The sequence below is a fragment of the Monodon monoceros genome, unplaced genomic scaffold (genome assembly GCF_005190385.1).
Source record: "Monodon monoceros isolate NGI ecotype Baffin Bay Population unplaced genomic scaffold, NGI_Narwhal_1 Super_Scaffold_15, whole genome shotgun sequence".
Taxonomy (NCBI): domain Eukaryota; kingdom Metazoa; phylum Chordata; class Mammalia; order Artiodactyla; family Monodontidae; genus Monodon; species Monodon monoceros.
Genome location: NW_021703771.1, coordinates 27,617,735 through 27,632,757, shown reverse-complemented (window position 1 = coordinate 27,632,757; position 15,023 = coordinate 27,617,735).

The window sequence follows — 15,023 nt, the reverse complement described above, 5'->3', positions numbered from 1 at the left end:
TCAAAATTAAATAATAGAAAGAATGTGTAGTTTTAAAAGTTTTAGTTGTATGTTATCCATTCTTAACTAATCACTTTCTAGATTAGTGTTGTTATGGTCTGGATTGTGTCCTTGCCAAATTCATATGTTAGTGTCCTAGCCCCCAGTACCTCAGAATGTAACTGTATTTCGAGGTACATGCTTTAAAAGGTAAAGGGAGGTCATTAGGGTGAGCCCCTATCCAGCATGACTGGTCTCCTTATAAGTATAGATAAGGACACAGACCCACAGAGGGAAGACCAGGTGAAGGCAAAGAGAGAAGATGATAACCTACCAGCCAAGGAGAGAAGCTTCAGAAGAAACCAACCTGCTGTCACCTTGATCTCAGACTTCTAACAGTAAGTACTTTGAGAACAAACATCTTTAATACACCTAGTCTGTGGTTCTTTGTTACGGAAGCCTTAGAAATCTAATACAGTGGTTCTCAACATCAGCTGCTCAGCAGAACCACCTGTAGCTACAATAAAAGTAAAATGATGCCCATACCAATTAAATCATAATGGGAGGGGAGGAAATGTAGGGTGGGTGCACACTGATTTTTTTTAGTAAGGTCTCCATGTGATTTTTTTTGGTCATTGAGGACAGGCTTACATTTCACTAATGTTTTTCTGTAACAGTCTGCTACAAAGTTGCCTAGTGAGAATAACTTGAAAACTGATAAACAAGTCATAAGTTCTTTACAATCTGTCCAGGTTCTATTTGTTATTTTGACAAGTATGTTCCTTAAATTATTTAGTATCTATTCTTTGTGTGATAGAAAACAACAGTAAGTGGGTTTAAAATTTTGTTATCTGCTATTGAAATAAATTTCTTCTTGTGTGGCTTATGCATAGAGACATTATTTATTCTATTGTAATATTTCTCTTAAGAGACAGATCTCAATATGTTCCTGTTTTCTCAATGTGATATCATAGCCCCATAGAAAGTATAAATGCCAAGATGTTAAGCCATTTTGTGGGTATTTTGAGGATTAACCCTAATTATTAAATTAGTTTCTAAAAATCTTTGGTTTGATTTCTTCAGAGAGAATGTGCTTTATCACAGGTAAAGAGAGGAAAAACAATTCCTGAAACAGGAAAGAATACAAATAAGAAAGCTGCAGCTGCAGCAACTAACCACAGTAGAAACTGTTCAGAAATGCCACTTAATCGTTCTTTCCAGACTATTTCCAAACAAGTTCTGCTGCTTGCTAAGATAAAAATAGGTACGACATATGCCACATACTAATAATTATCTGCATGTGGGGATTCTCCAAGAACTGACCTCTATAGCTTGGGATAAAAATCACCTGGAGACCTCTGGTTGTTTCTGCTAATCAGTTCTGACACAAAATAGGATACGGGGTTTAAGATTAGAAAATCAACTGCTGGAATACATGGTCTGGGCTCAGATCCTAGTTTTCCTCCTTCTTGGCTTTGTAACCTTGGGTAAATTATTAAAAAATTTTTTTTTAATCTCTGTGTAGCTAATTTTGCCTCAGGGATTTCTTTTTGTTCATTTAAGGCAGTAGAAAACACTCAGTGTTAATTTATATCAGACATCATCTTACAACTGTGTAGAAATCCTCTCATCCTTCACTACCTTCCTTTATACTTTGGTACTTGACCCATATTATTCTTTCTATCCTATTTATTTCTCTCTTCTCACTGTCTTTTAGAGTGGTAATATTAGAATTTTATGTTCCATTTGTTGCTATTGTGTATCCACCACACAGCAGTATGGTTCTATCTTAGTCTTCACTAGAAACTACTCTGTTGGAAGTGTCTTGAAAAGAAGCTCTTGCTCTTGTCAATCACAGTTCTCTTACTTGTCATCCCTTACATCACCTTAGAAGAAGAAGGTAACTCTGAGATGGTTGGTAGTTAAGGTAAAGGAGGAAAATTGAAAAAAGGTAGTGTCAAAATATCTCAATAAATCCTAGCAAAAAGCCCCTGTTTATTAAAGAAACTCTTTCATTTTACCAACTTTATCCACTCAGGCAGCTCACCCTAATAAGCCTTCAATTCTTCCCACTAGATCATCACTTGATTCATCATCTCATGAACCAGGCAAGCTAAAACCTGCCCTAGATTAACACCAAGTTCAGCTACTTAATTGCTGTAAATCATAATCTCCCAATATTTTGCTCCTTTGACTGTCTTGTTATTCCTAATTGCTTCTGCACTTTAATATTCCTGACTTTCAATTATCCTTTTTTTAATCTGTAACATATTTAACCCTTGAGTAAGTTACATGTGGAACACAATGCTATATACTCGTCTTTGTTTTACATATAACTGTTGCAGGTGTATGTCTCTTATTTCTCAAATGGTTGTAATATTCATGAGGAAAGAGACTATATCTTTTTATCCCCTATAAATCCTAGAACAGTGACACACACAAGCGAGGCACACATTAAGCTTGATTCCATAAGTAATTATTCATTTAAAATTAAACACAACTCCATTTTCTGCTTAATATGCTTAATAAATTAGGATTTCGGGATTACAGATACAAACTACTATATACAGAATGGACAAACAACAAGGTCCTACTGCATAGCACAGGGAACTATACTCAATATCCTGTTATAAACCATAATGGAAAAGAATATGAAAAAGAATAAATAAATATATATATGTATATATAACTGAATCATTTTGCTGTACACCAGAAACTAACATGACGTTGTAAATCAACGATACTTCAATTAAAAAAAAATTAAACATAAGTAAAAAAAAAATTGGTATCTTTTTTTACTATTTTTTTAAATAAGGTATTGTCTGGATGTATTCCTTATTTGACACCATTGTCTTTTACGAGATCTGATTTGTTCATAGTCGTGAGTTAATTCCTTACAAACAAAAGTTCTAAACATACTCCAAAATTGTGAGAAAAAATGATATATTCTTCTTGAGTCAGAAGTATTATTTTATGTACATTAATATATACCTAGAATGTACTATGGTATTACTTTGGTTGCCTACTAATTACACATGCAAAGAAGTATTTCTGGTTGTATTTGATCTTTTTATTTTTTATTTTATCTTACTTTATTTTATTTTATCCTCTCTCTTTCTTTCTATTTTTTCTTCCTTTTATTCTGAGCCGTGTGGATGAAAGGCTCTTGGTGCTCCAGCCAGGAGTCAGTGCTGTGCCTCTGAGGTGGGAGAGCCAACTTCAGGACACTGGTCTACAAGAGACCTCCCAGCTCCACATAATATCAAACGGTAAAAATCTCCCAGAGATCTCCATCTCAACACCAAGACCCAGCTTCACTCAACGACCAGCAAGCTACATTGCTGGACACCCTATGCCAAACAACTAGCAAGACAGGAACACAGCCCCATCCATTAGCAGAGAGGCTGCCTAAAATCATAATAAGGCCACAGACACCCCAAAACACACCACCAGACATGGACCTGCCCACCAGAAAGACAAGATCCAGCCTCATCCACCAAAACACAGGCACAAATCCCCTCCAACAGGAAGCCTACACAACCCACTGAAACAACCTTAGCCACTGGGGACAGACACCAAAAACAACGGGAACTACGAACCTGCAGCCTGTGAAAAGGAGACCCCAAACACAGTAAGATAAGCAAAATGAAAAGACAGAAAAACACACAGCAGTTGAAGGAGCAAGATAAAAACCCACCAGACCTAAAAAATGAAGAGGAAATAGGCAGTCTACCTGAAAAAGAATTCAGAATAATGATAGTAAAGATGATCCAAAATCTTGGAAATAGAATAGACAAAATGTAAGAAACATTTAAAAAGGACCTAGAAGAACTAAAGAGGAAACAAGCAATGATGAACAACACAATAAATGAAATTAAAAGTACTCTAGATGGGATCAATAGCAGAATAACTGAGGCAGAAGAATGGATAAGTGACCTGGAAGATAAAATAGTGAAATAACTACTGTAGAGCAGAGTGAAGGAAAAAGAATGAAAAGAACTGAGGACAGTCTCAGAGACCTCTGGGACAAGATTAAATGCATCAACATTCGAATTATAGGTGTCCCAGAAGAAGAAGAGAAAAAGAAAGGGACTGAGAAAATATTTGAAGAGATGATAGTTGAAAACTTCCCTAATATGGGAAAGGAAATAGTTAATCGAGTCCAGGAAGCACAGAGAGTCCCATACAGGATAAATCCAAGGAGAAACATACCAAAACACATATTAATCAAACTATCAAAAATTAAATACAAAGAAAATATATTAAAAGCAGCAAGGGAAAAACAACAAATAACACACAAGGGAATCCCCATAAGGTTAACAGCTGATCTTTGAGCAGAAACTCTGCAAGCCAGAAGGGAGCGGCAAGACATGTTAAAAGTGATGAAGGAGAAAAGCCTACAACCAGGATTACTCTACCTAGCAAGGATCTCATTCAGATGTGATGGAGAAATTAAAACCTTTACAGACAAGCAAAAGCTGAGAGAGTTCAGCACCACCATACCAGCTTTACAACAAATGCTAAAGGAACTTCTCTAGGCAAGAAACACAAGAGAAGGAAAAGACTTACAATAACAAACCCAAAACAAATAAGAAAATGGGAATAGGAACATACATATCGATAATTACCTTAAATATAAATGGATTAAATATTCCCACCAAAAGACACAGACTGGCTGAATGGATACAAAAACAAGACCCTTATATATGCTGTCTAGAAGAAACCCACTTCAGACCTAGGGACACATAGAGACTGAAAGTGAGGGGATGGAAAAAGATATTCCATGCAATGGAAATCAAATGAAAGCTGGAGTAGCAATTCTCATATCACACAAAATGGACTTTAAAATAAAGACTATTACAAGAGGCAAAGTAGGACACTACATAATGATCAAGGGATCGATCCAAGAAGAAGATATAACAGTTGTAAATATTTATGCGCCCAACATAGGAGCACCTCAATACATTAGGCAAATACTAACAGCCATAAAAGGGGAAATTGACAGTAACACATTCATAGTAGGGGACTTTAACACCCCACTTTCACCAATGGTCAGATCATCCAAAATGAAAATAAATAAGGAAACACAAGCTGTAAATGATACATTAAACAAATGGACTTAATTGATAATTATACGACATTCCATCCAAAAACAACAGAATACACTTCCCCCTCAAGTGCTCACGGGACATTCTCCAGGATAGATCATATCTTGGGTCACAAATCAAGCTTCATAAATTTAAGAAAATTGAAATCATATCAAGTATCTTTTCTGATCACAACGCTATGAAACTAGATATCAATTACAGGAAAAGATCTGTAAAAAATACAAACACATGGAGGCTAAACAATACACTACTTAATAACGAAGTGATGACTGAAGAAGTCAAAGAGGAAATCAAAGAATACCTAGAAACAAATGACAATGGATACACGACGACCCAAAACCTATGGGATGCAGCAAAAGCAGTTCTAAGCGGGAAGTTTATAGCAATGCAATCCTACCTTAAGAAACAGGAAACATCTCAAATAAACAACCTCACCTTGCACCTAAAGCAACTACAGAAAGAAGAACAAAATAACTCCAAAGTTAGCAGAAGGAAAGAAGTCATAAATATCAGGTCAGAAATAAATGAAGGAATCGATAGCAAAGATCAATAAAACTAAAAGCTGGTTCTGTGAGAAGATAAACAAAATTGATAAACCATTAACCAGACACATCAAGGAAAAAAGGGAGAAGACTCAAATCAGTAGAATGAGAAATGAAAAAGGAGAAGTATCAACTGACACTGCAGAAATACAAAGGATCATGAGAGATTACTACAAGCAACTGTATGCCAATAAAATGGACAACCTGGAAGAAATGGACAAATTCTTAGAAATGCACAGCCTGCCAAGACTGAATCAGGAAGAAATAGAAAACATGAACAGACCAATCACAAGCACTGAAATTCAAACTGTGATTAAAAAGCTTCCAACAAACAAAATCCCAGGACAAGATGGCTTCACAGGCGAATTCTATCAAACATTTAGAGAAGAGCTAACACCCATCCTTCTCAAACTCTTCCAAAATATAGCAGAGGGAGGAACACTCCAAACTCATTATACGAGGCCACCATCACCCTGATACCAAAACCAGACAAAGATGTCACAAAGAAAGAAGACTACAGGCCAATATCCCTGTGAACATAGATGCAAAAATCCTCAACAAAATACTAGCCAACAGAATCCAACAGCACATTAAAAGGATCATACACCATGATCAAGTGGGGTTTATTCCAGGAATGCAAGGATTCTTCAATATACACAATCAAGGTGATACACCATATTAATAAATTGAAGGAGAAAAACCATATGATCATCTCAACAGATGCAGAGAAAGCTTTCGGCAAAATTCAAGACACATTTATGATAAAAACCCTGCAGAAATAGGCATAGAGGGAACTTTGCTCAAGATAATAGAGGCCATATATGACAAACCCACAGCCAACATCGTCCTCAATGGTGAAAAACTGAAACCATTCCCGCTAAGATCAGGAACAAGACAAGGTTGCCCACTCTCACCACTCTTATTCAACATAGTTTTGCAAGTTTTAGCCACAGCAATCAGAGAAGAAAAAGAAATAAAAGGAATCCAAATCAGAAAAGAAGAAGTAAAGCTGTCACTGTTTGCAGATGACATGATACTATACATAGAGAATCCTAAAGATGCTACCAGAAAACTACTAGAGCTAATCAATGAATTTGGTAAAGTAGCAGGATACAAAATTAATGCACAGAAACCTCTGGCATTCCTATATACTAATGATGAAAAATCTGAAAGTGAAATTAAGAAAACACTCCCATTTACCATTGCAACCAAAAGATTAAAATATCTAGGAATAAACCTACTTAAGGAGACAAAAGACCTGTATGCAGAAAATTATAAGACAGTGATGAAAGAAATTAAAGATGGTACAAATAGATGGAGAGATATACCATGTTCTTGGATTGGAAGAATTAACATTGTGAAAATGACTTTACTACCCAAAGCAATCTGCAAACTCAATGCAATCCCTATCAAACTACCACTGGCATTTTTCACAGAACTAGAACAAAACATTTCACAATTTGTATGGAAACACAAAAGACCCCGAATAGCCAAAGCAATCTTGAGAAAGAAAAATGAAGCTGGAGGAATCAGGCTCCCTGACTTTAGACTATACTACAAAGCTACAGTAATCAAGACAGTATGCTACTGGCACAAAAACAGAAATATAGATCAATGGAACAGGATAGAAAGCCCTGAGATAAACCCACGCACATATGGTCACCTTATCTTCGATAAAGGAGGCAAGAATATACAGTGGAGAAAAGACAGCCTCTTCAATAAGTGATGCTGGGAAAACTGGACAGGTACATGTAAAAGCATGAAATTAGAACACTCCCTAACACCATACACAAAAATAAACTCAAAATGGATTTAAGACCTAAATGTAAGGCCAGACACTATCAAACTCTTAGAGGAAAACATAGGCGAACACTCTATGACATAAATCACAGCAAGATCCTTTTTGACCCACCTCCTAGAGAAATGGAAATAAAACCAAAAATAAACAAATGGGACCTAATGAAACTTCAAAGCTTTTGCACAGTAAAGGAAACCATAAACAAGACCAAAAGACAGCCCTCAGAATGGGAGAAAATATTTGCAAAGGAAGCAAGTGGCAAAGGATTAATCTCAAAAATTTACAAGCAGCTCATGCAGCTCAATAACAAAAAAAAACAAACAACCCAATCCAAAAATGGGCAGGAGACCTAAATAGACATTTCTCCAAAGAAAATATACAGATTGCCAACAAACACATGAAAGAACGCTCAACATCATTAATCATTAGAGAAATGCAAACCAAAACTACAATGAGATATCATCTCACACCAGTCAGAATGGCCATCATCAAAAAATCTAGAAACAATAAATGCTCGAGAGGGTGTGGAGAAAAGGGAACCCTCTTGCACTGTTGGTGTGAATGTAAATGTATATGGCCACTATGGAGAACAGTATGGAGGTTCCTAAAAAAACTACAAATAGAACTACCATACGACCCAGCAATCCCACTACTGGGCATATACCCTGAGAAAGCCGTAATTCAAAAAGTGTCATGTACCAAAATGTTCATTGCAGCTCTATTTACAATAGCCAGGACATGGAAGCAACCTAAGTGTCCATCGACAGATGAATGGATAAAGAAGATGTGGCACATATATACAGTGGAATATTACTCAGCCATAAAAAGAAGTGAAATTGAGTTATTTGTAGTTAGGTGGATGGAACTAGTATTTGTCATACAGAGTGAAGTAAGTCAGAAAGAGAAAAACAAATACTGTATGCTAATACATATATTTGAAATCTAAGAAAAAAAAATGTCATGAAGAACCTAGGGGTAAAATGGGAATAAAGACACAGACCTACTAGAGAATGGACCTGAGGATATGGGGAGGGGAAAGGGTAAGCTGTGACAAAGTAAAAGAGTGACGTGGACATATATGCACTACCAAACATAAAACAGATAGCTAGTGGGAGGCAGCTGCATAGCACAGGGAGATCTGCTCGGTGGTTTGTGGCCACATAGACGGGTGGGATATGGAGGGTGGGAGGGAGGGAGACACAAGAGGTAAGAGATATGGGAACATATGTATATGTATAACTGATTCACTTTGTTATAAAGCAGAAACTAACACACCATTGTAAAGCAATTATATTCTAATAAAGATGTTAAAAAAAAAAGAAATTGTCAATTTTATTAGAAGTGAGTGTTTTTATTGCTATATATGTAAATGTTCTTATTCTAAAGATCTGTGCTCTAAAGGATTTAGGAGTAACATATCATGTCTGTAACTTATGTTAATAATTTATGAAATTTTATTTTTATTTATGTGTGTATGTATATAGAAAGAAGATAAAAAGCATATTTCAAAATATCTTAGCAATTGATACAAATGTTTGAATATTTCTTCACTGTATTACACTTTTGATTTTTCTGTTTGTTATATTTTATAATAAAAAGTTGGGGGAAATGTATAATTTTGTGAAAAAGCAATTACAGCTTAAAGATGGTGCCGTCTTTTTCATTTCAATCTTTATTCATTATGAGATCCTTTACTAAGCATTATGAAAACTAGAGAAATGAATCAGATTCCAGCAAAGTATAGTCAACTCTTGTATACTGTTGGTGGTAGTGTATATTGCTGTAGCCACTGTGGAAAAAAGTATGGAGGTTTCTTGAGAAGCTAAAAATAGAACTACCATATGATCCAGCAATTCCACTCCTGGGTATATATCTGAAAAAAACCAAAAACACTAATTAGAAGAGATACATGCACCCCAGTGTTCATAGTAACATTATTTCCAATTGCCAAGATGTGGAAGCAACCTAAGTGTCCATCAACAAATGAATGGAAAAAGAAGATGTGGTACATATATACACAATGGAATATTACCCAGCCATTAAAAAGAACAAAATTTGCAGCAACATGTATGGACTTGGAGGGTATTATGCTAAGTGAAATGAGTCAGACAGAAAAAGACAAATACTGTATGATATCACATACATGTGGAATCTAAAAAATACAACAAACTTGTGCATATAACCAAAAAGAAGCAGACTCACAGATACAGAGAACAAACTAGTGGTTACCAGTGGGGGGGTGTACAATATAGGGGTAGGGGAGTGGGAGGGCTATACTATTGGGTGTAAGATAGGCTCAAGGATGTATTGTACAACAGGGGGAATCTAGCCAATATTTTCTAATAACTGTAAATGGAAAGCAACCTTTCAAATTGTATGAAAACATTTTTTAAAAAATTGTAATAAATTAATTTTTTTGAAGTGTGGTTAAAAACATGACAGGAGCATTAAAACAAGAAAATTATATGTCTCAGAGGAATAAGCAATGTATGACACTAAGGAATAAAAATATACATCGATAAAATAACATGGATTTCAAAGGAATAAAAGATTATTTACCTATAAGAAACAAATTTAAGGAAGCCTTATATAACAAGCAAGATTTTTAACTAAACTTGTTTAAACACAGGAGAAATTAAAAGTAAATCTTTCTGGGTCACTAAAAATTCTATTTGAATAATAAATAATATTTGAAAATTAAATTAAGCAACTCCCAGAAGTGATTCTTGTTTAGATGTTGTTTTGGCCAGTCAGTACACTCTGTAGTTTCCATACAGTATACAATTTTATGGTCTTGTTAAAGTGAAAAGAGGTTACATAAGAGCATGAACTTGTAGTCAAAGGGATCTAGGCCTTTTCTAGTAATGGCAATTCCTTTCCTTTTTATAGTGCGTTAATTTTTTTCAAAGGGCATTGCCCTGCACTATCTCAATTTTTGTCTCATAATATTCCTGTGGGTTAAATGGTGTAAGTATTATGATTATCTCTGCTATGCAAAAATCAAGCAACTGAGATATTTTTAGGTTGTGCCTTGCAGAAATGTTACTTTCTTTTCTGTAATGGGAATATTAAGAATAGTGCCTATCACAGGGTAGATAATCAATACAATTCTAAATGAATGAACCAATAGGAGAATTAATGAGTAAACTCTTGAATGTTTGAATTACTTGATGGGGAAAAATGTAGGAACTCTGCTCCACAAAATCTCTCCACTTCCCTGCCGTTAAGGAGTGGTTCATTTTCTATATAGCCCAAGAGAGTTCTATGAATGAGTGAAATATTTCTGTTCCTGAAAGACAAATGGTCTTGTAAGATGTTTTTATTTAATTTTACACAGAAGGAAAGCTTCAAATTTAAGTAAAAATTTCCTGACAATGCTTTCAGACCAAAGGTCAATAGTCTAAAATAGTGCTGACATCTTTTACAATTTAAATTGAGTAGGAATGGCATCTAAAAACTAAGGAGTAAGCTTTTGTTTATGGTAACTGGTAAGCCTTTGTTTATGCAGGAAATCTTTCCAACGTAATCACCTTAGAAAACTTCCATTTCATCAAAAGACACATTTAGGGCTTCCCTGGTGGCGCAGTGGTTGAGAGTCCGCCTGCCGATGCAGGGGACACGAGTTCGTGCCCTGGTCTGGGAAGATCCCGCATGCCTCGGAGCGGCTGGGCCCGTGAGCCATGGCAAACGGGAGAGGCCACAACAGTGAGAGGACTGCGTACCACAAAAAAAAAAAAAAAAGACAAATTTACAAATACATCTTAATGCAAATGGTTACATCTATTTTTGAGTGGGGCTCAGAATTAATTTTACTTATTTACTATGTATTGGCTCATTTCCTACCTTGTTTATAAAGATGTCGTTTTTAGGTAGGTGGAAATGCAAAAGTATTGTATAGAAGCTGTCATAAATCATGTCACTAAATGAAAGACACATTGAAGGATTATTGCCATGTTTTTTAAATTGTCTGTCTCATCAACAACCTACTAAAATTTTATGGCACATCGAATTCTGTTAGCCTCAAAAATTTGCTTTCAAGAAACACAGCTACATTATTTTCAGCTCAGTTATTCTGGTACCTCAAGCTCTGAGAAGCTTTTTTTTTTTTTTCTTTTAATTTGCTTGTATCCACAATATAAAACACTGATAAATTTATGAAAGTATTTTTTAATTAAAGGAAGAAATGATAGTTTTAGGTTCACAGCAAAACTGACCTGAAGGTTCATAGATATCCCATATATTCCCAGACCCACACATCATAGTCTCCCCCATAATCAACATCCCCCACCAGAGTGATACATTTGTTATGATTGATGAGTCTACTTCAACACATTGTTATCACCCAAAGCCCATAGCTTTGGATTTACACTCTTGGTGTAGTATATTCTATGTATTTGTACAAATTTATAGACTTGTATTTGCCATTATGGTAACATGCAGAATAGTTCCACTGCCCTAAAATATCCTCTGTGATCTACCTATTGATCCTCCACTCCCCTAACCCGGGGCAACAACCAAACTTTTTACTATCTTCATAGTTTTTATTTTTTCAGAATGTCATATAGTTGGAATCATACAGTATGCAGCCTTTTAAGATTGGTGTCTTTCATGTAGTAATATGCATTGAAGATGCCTCCATATCTTTCTAAGGATTAATAGCACAATTCTTTTTAGCAGTAAGTAATATTTAATTGTCCGGATGTATCACAGTTTGTTTATCTGTTCACCTATTGAAGGACATCTTGGTTCCTTCCAAGTTTTGGCAATTATGAATAAAGCTGATGTAAAAATCCATGTGTGTTCAAATTTTTGTGTGGATATGAGTTTTCAACTCATGGGTAAATACCAAGGAACAAATTTCTAGGTCATATGATCTGAGTGTGATTAGTTTTGTAAGCAAGAGCCAAACTGTCTTCCAAAGTGGCTATACTATTTTGCATTCCCACCAGCAATGAATAAGAGCTCCTGTTACTTCACATCCTTGCTAACATTTGGTGTTGTCATTGTTCTGGATTTTGAATATTCTAATAGGCAGGTAGTAGTATCTCATTGTTGTTATAATTTGCATTTCCCTGATGATATATGGTGTGGAGCATCTTTGCATATGCTATTTGACATTTGTATATCTTCTTTCATGAGGTATCTCTTAGAGTCTTTGGCCCATGTTTTAACTGGGTTATTTGTTTACTTATTATTGACTTTTCATTGTATATTGTATTGTTCATTGTATTGTTCATTGTATATCTTGGATAACAATCCTTTATCAAATGACTCTTCTGTAAGCATTTTCTTCCAGTTTCTGGCTTGTCTTTTCATCCCCTTGACAGCATCTTTCCCAGAGCAGATTTAATTTTAATGAAGTCCAGCTTATCAATTCTTTCTTTCATGGATTGTGCCATTGGTGTTGTATCTAGAAAGTCATTACCATACCCAAGGTCATCTAAAATTTCTCCTATGTTATCTTTTAGGAGTTTTACACTTTTGAATTTTATATGTAGGTCTGTGATTCATTTTAAGTTAATTTTTGTGAAAGGTGTAGGGTCTGTATCTGGATTCACTTTTTTTTGCATGTGAATATCCAGTTGTCCCAGCATCATTGGTTAAAAAGACTATCTTTGCTCCACTGTATTGCCTTTTCTCCTTTATTGAAGATCAGTTGACTATATTTATGTGGGTCTATTTGTGGACTCTTTATTCTGTTCCATTAATCTATTTATCTGTTCTTTCTTCAACACCACAATATCTTGATTACTGTAACCTTACAGTAAGTTTTAAAATTGGGTAGTGTTAATCCTCCAGCTTTGTTCTTCAGTATTGTGTTGACTATTCTGGGTCTTTTGCCTCTCCATAGGAAATTTGGAATCAGTTTTTCTATATCTGTGAAATAACTTGCTAGGATTTTGATTGAGATTGCAGGGAATATATAGAACAAGTTGAAAAAAACTAACATTTTGGCAATACTGAGTCTTCCTATACATTGATGTGAAATATCTCTACATTTATTTTGTTTCTTTTTTATTTCTTGCATCAGAGTTTTGTAGTTTTCTTCTTATAGATTATGTACATATTTAAAAAAATTTATACCTACGTATTTCATTTTGTTGAATAGAATGTAATTGACATTGTGTTTTTAATTTTGAATTCCACTTGCTATTGCTTATGTATAGAAAAGCAATTGACTTTTGTATATTAACCTTGTATCTTGCAACCTTGCTATAATCACTTATTAGTTCCAGGATTTTTTTTTTGTCAATTATTTTCTGATTTTAAACATAGGTGATCATGTCACCTGTGAACAAAAACAGTTTTATTTCTTGCTTCTTAGTTTGTATACCTTTCATTTACTTTTCTTGTCCTATTCCATTAGCTAGGACTTCCAGTACAAGTTTACAAACATTGTTGAAAGGGGATGTCCTTGCCTTTTTCCTGATGTTAGCAGGAAATCTTTGAGTTTCTCATCATTAAATATGATGTTAGCTATAGGAATTTTTGTAGATATTCTTTATTAAGTTGAGGAAATTCCCCTCTATTCCTAGTTTACTGAGAGTCTTTATGATGAAAGGGTACTGGATTTTATCAAGTGGGTTTTTTGCCCTTATTATTATAATGATGTGATTTTTCCTTCTTTGGCTTGTTGATGTGATGAATTACATATATTGATTTTCAAATATCGAACCGGCCTTTTATACCTTCAATAAATCTCTTTTTGGCCATGGTGTATAGTTTTTTTTTACATTGTCAGATTTGATTTGCTAACATTTTGTTGAGAATTTTTGCATCTAAGTTCATGAAATACAGTGGTCTGTAGTTTTCTTGTAATGTCTTTGTGTGCTTTGGTTTTAGGCTAATGCTGGGCTCATAGAATCAGATAGGAAGTATTCCTTCTGCTTCTGTCTTCCAAAAGAGACTGGAAAGAATTCATATAATTTCTTCCTTAAATATTCAGTAGAATTCACCAATGAACACATCTGTCCTGGTGTTTTCTGTGTTATTAATCATTGATTCAATTTCTTTCATAGATATAGGCCAATTCAGATTCTCTGTTTCATTTTGTGTGAGTTCGGGTAGATTGTGTCTTTCAGGGAATTGATCTTTTTCATATAGATGATCAAATTCATGGGAATAGGGTTGTTCATCATATTTCTTTAATATAATTTTAATGTTCAAGGGATCTGCAGTGATAACCCTGTTTTATTTCTGGTCTTAGTAGTTTATGCCCTCTCTCCTTTTTTCTTAGTTAGCTTGGTTAGAGGCTTATCAGTGTTGCTAATCTTTTCAAAGAACCAGCTTTTGGCTTCATTGATTTCCTCTATTGATTTCTGCTCTAATTCTTATTATTTCTTTTCTTTTGCTTACCTTGAATTTAATTTGTTCTTCTTTTCCTATTTTCCTAAGGTGGACACTTAGATGATTGATTTGAAGTCTGTTTTCCTTTCTAATATATACATTCAATGCTATAAATTCTCCTCTAAGTGCTACTTTTTCTGCATCCCACAAATTTTAAGTTGTGCTTTCATTTTCATTGAGTTCAAAATATATTTTAACTTCTCTTAAGATTTCTTCTTTGACCCAAGTATTATTTAGAATGTGTTATGA